Below are 4,008 nucleotides of genomic sequence, written 5' to 3'. Positions count from 1 at the left end.
TGACAAAAGAAAAAAAGCCACAAATTGCTTGAGTGAAGAAAACTGTGGAGGAAGGAGGAAGATACTGCCAAAGGAGATGTTCAATGCAGAGCTTCAAGACCTCCTAAACACCAGGCCCTGTTTTCCAAACTTTAGCCAAAACCCTAGTAAAACCTTCCCTAGAATGTTCTATATAATTTTTGTCACCCATATTCAAGAAAAATTATTCAAACTGGAACAGAGACAGATAAGGCCTCCTGGGATGGAGGGAATCAGAGACCCTACCTCATGAATGGAGAATGTAGCTTGTTCTACACTCCAGAGTTTTGCTGGCATAACAGAGCTGGTTAAAGGAGTGTTGCCTGAGAGAGGCAGGAGACTGGTCGTGATGGACCAGGCAGTCTCTTCTAATAATAATCAAGTCAAGTGGTTAATGAACTTCTTTAAGGTGCTCTTGCTCTCAAGAACAAAAACAAAAAAACAAGAGTTGCTTGCTACTTTACAGTAACTATCAAAACTTGCTCTGTATATTAGCAGTTACAATTATGCTTATTGAATCATGGGTATTCACTGTGTGGAAATGCCAAGCCTTTAGGTGCATAATCATTTTCATGTTGCTATCTTAAGTCATCCTGCCTAAATCTTTACAGTATGTATGCATGAAACAAAGTCATTATTAAACAGCTTATGCCAACTGCTCAGGGGGAGGTGAACAAATGTCATTTAATCTACAATAATTATATGGTCTCACTTCATACTTCAACATGAAAAAAAGACTTAAATCTAAGCTTGAAGGCTGACTGCATGGAAAGGATTATGCTGAATGAGAAACAGGCTTTCCCTGAACCCACTCTCAACTCTGCATGACCTGCTATCTGGAACACACTACACTCCTTGGTTTGCAAAAAACCACTGTGTTGAAGGAGGTACTTCAAGAAGGTATTACACTTAGGACATTCTTGGGAATCTCCTGGTTATAAAGACTGGCCTCCTGAAATGGGAGGCAACCACAACATATAATCCCTTTCATAAACTCATCAAGCTCCATCTTAAAACTAGTAATGGGAAAAACATGCACAACCCTTTACTGAAGTGTTCCAGAAGCCTTGGAGAATTAAAAACCCTTCTTGTATTTTTGGTTTAATGTATATGTAGCCAGCTTTTACCTGTTTGCTCTGTATTAATACCAAGGGGCGGGCAATTATTTTGGGCAGAGGGCTGCTTACTGAGTTTTGGCAAGCCATTGAGGGCCGCATGACAGGCAGCCCAGGGCAGATAAATATTAATTTTCTAAATTTTTAGGGGCCCCGCAGGCCAGATAGAATGGCCTGGTGGGCCGCATCCGGCCCCTAGGCTGCATTTTGCCCACCCCTGGTTAATATCATCATTGAACTTAAAGAGCTCTTCTCCTCCACTGTGATTTTATTCGACGGTGTTTATTTATGAAGAGTAATCATATTCCCTCACTTTTCTAGGCAAAACAAACCAAGCATTTACTTTCCACCTATAGGACAGGCCCTTCATTCTCCTGAGCACTGTAGTTGTCCTGTTGTGTTCAAGTTCCACTTCCTTGAACACAGACTGCATACCAGATTCAGAACTATGTCTGCCCAGTGCCGTTTACAATGGAATCAAATACTTCCTTATCTAAAATGAAAATACGCCTCCTGATGCTATCCTACAATCTCATTTGGTCTTTTTCATAGCCACAGTGCATTGGTGGTTCATAGCCATTTTATGGTCAGCTGCTATATCCAAGTCTTTCTCCTCTTCAGGTGTTTCCAACAGATGAACTATTATCATTGTTGACAATAAATTCTTGTTACTGGTCGCTACATGTACAATTAGCACTCAGTGCTGCTGAATTTCATTCTATTACTACTCATGGGCACCCAAATCTTCCTGTACAATATCCTAATTCTTCCCTCCATGGAAGATGCCTCTCAACTTCAAGCAGTCAACATCTCATGTGCCAGTTCTAAATTCACAGATTACTGGACTGAGGTACTATCTTAAGAATGCATATTTTACACTGCAACAACTTCTGTGAAGCTTGGTGTTGCCATATTTCGGGGTCTTTTACCTCTTTAATACCCCTTGTACAGGACCTTTTGCTTCCCATTGTCCGAAAGAATGCAGTAGGTCTTGGCAAACTGGTAGGCTCCACACATTCTGTAGTGACCCAACGTACACATTTCAGCAGAGCTGGAAATCCTTCAAAAAGCAAACAAACAAGTATTGAGTGCAGATATGATTCTATGAACTCCCGAATATCCCCCGTGGGCTAGCCCAAAGAAGAAGTGCAACACTTTCCTGATTTGGTGACTGCCAAAATATGGTGGTGGGGGAGTCGTTTTTGAGGAGATGCTCCAGATAAGTTTCTAGGTTCTGTTTTTCTCATATCTAGTATAGGGGTGGTCACTAGATACATTCACTGGCTTTATTTACAAAAAAGGAGGAGACCCTTCTCCCTCTCAATACTGAATTCACTGTTCATGATTTTCTAAACTAAGCCAAATCTTGTCCTTCATCAACATTCCCACAACCCTCAGATGGCTTTTTAACTGAGGAAGGAAAGAAGGACCATCCCCCAACTATATCATCCCACCCAAGGCTTTGTCTAGATGAGTCTTAAAAACCTCCAAGGATGGAGATTCTACCACCTCTCTGGGTAACCTGTTCCAGTGCTTCACTGCCCTACTCACAGGAAGCTTTTCCTTGTATCTAACCTCAACTTCCCTTGCTGTAACTTCAGACCATTGCTCCAGTGGTGGTCATCTGCCACCACTGAGAACAGTCTAGCTCCATATCTCTTTGAAACCACCCTTCAGGTAGTTCAAGGCTGCTATTAAATCCCTCCTCAGTCTTCTCTTCTCCAGACTAAATAAGTCGTTTCCAAAACCTTAGCTCGTAAGTCATGTATGCCAACCCTCCAACCATTTAGTTGCCCTCCACTGGACTCTCTCTAATTTGTACACATCATTTCTGTACTGGGGGGCCCAAATTGGACACACTATTCCAGATGTGACCATACCAGAGCTGAACAGAGGGGAAAAATCACTTCCCTCAATCTGCTGGCAACATTCCTACTAATGCAGCCCAGTATACTGTTAGCCTTCTTCACAACAAAGGCACACTGTTGGCTCATATTCAGCTTACTGTCCACTGTAACCCGCAGGTCCTTTTCTGCAGAGCTGCTGCTCAGCCTGTCAGTCCCTAGCCTATACCAGGCATAGGATTGTTCTGTCCTAAGTGCAGCATTTTGCACTTATCCTTATTGAACCTCATGAGATTTCTTTTGGTCCAACCCTCCAATTTGTCTAGGTTTCTCTGAAACCTAGGCCTACTCTCCAGCATATCTACTACTCCCCACAGGTGTCATCTGCAAACTTGCTAAGGATGCACTCCATCCCATCTTCCAGATGGCTGATGCAGATATTGAACAAAACTAGCCCCAGGACCGACCCCTGGAGCACTCCATTTGATACTGGTGCCAACTAGACATCAAGCCATCGATTACTACCCTCTGAGCCCAATGATCCAGCCAGTTTTCAAACCACCTTACCATCTATCCATCCAACATGTTGCTTCCTAAGCTGCTTGGGAGAATGTTGTGGGAAACTAGAAGTGCAGGGAGGCAGAGCCCAGAGCTGGGAGACCCCTGAGCCCCATGGCCTGCCCCAACCAGATGGCATCCCCTGGAGGCTGGATGGCTGCAGCCCATCCCCAGAGCTGCACAAGCCAGGCCCAGCCCCACCTCAAGTGCCACTGGGCACCGCCACCCCCCAGCCATGGCCCAAGTCTGCAGAGCACAAGGGCAGCCCCTGCTCTCTTCCAGCTGCCACCTGGTATTTACTGTAAAGCAAAAATAAATAAAAAGCAACTTTTATGATTATTAACTATATTAATATGCAGTGACCCTGCCATGTACACCCCCCCACCAACCACCCGTGTTTTGTTTTTCTGGCACGCCAGCACTCCGGCACCTTACAAGGTAGACATTGCGGGTTTTTTGGTACTCTGGCCAAA

The 4,008-nt window shown here is 44.1% G+C and overlaps 1 protein-coding gene across 6 annotated transcripts in view; it reads right to left on the bottom strand.

Moving 5' to 3' along the window:
• The window catches only part of AMBRA1 (autophagy and beclin 1 regulator 1), a 166,698-nt gene extending 163,654 nt beyond the window's left edge, over positions 1-3,044 (bottom strand). For 3 of the 6 annotated variants that reach the window (XM_025207972.1, XM_006026921.2, XM_006026922.2), the window contains exon 1: positions 2,063-2,213. The gene's annotated coding sequence lies outside the window, so the exon portion shown is untranslated. Of the gene's footprint in view, positions 1-2,062 lie in introns of all 6 variants that reach the window. The other 3 variants (XM_006026919.2, XM_006026920.2, XR_003094837.1) reach the window with 2 other exon arrangements.
• Between the last annotated feature and the right edge of the window lie 964 nt (positions 3,045-4,008).

The sequence above is a fragment of the Alligator sinensis genome, unplaced genomic scaffold (genome assembly GCF_000455745.1).
Source record: "Alligator sinensis unplaced genomic scaffold, ASM45574v1 scaffold592_1, whole genome shotgun sequence".
Taxonomy (NCBI): Eukaryota; Metazoa; Chordata; order Crocodylia; family Alligatoridae; genus Alligator; species Alligator sinensis.
The sequence above is the reverse complement of the archived record's forward strand: the minus strand, read 5'-3'. Positions and strand labels throughout refer to the sequence as shown.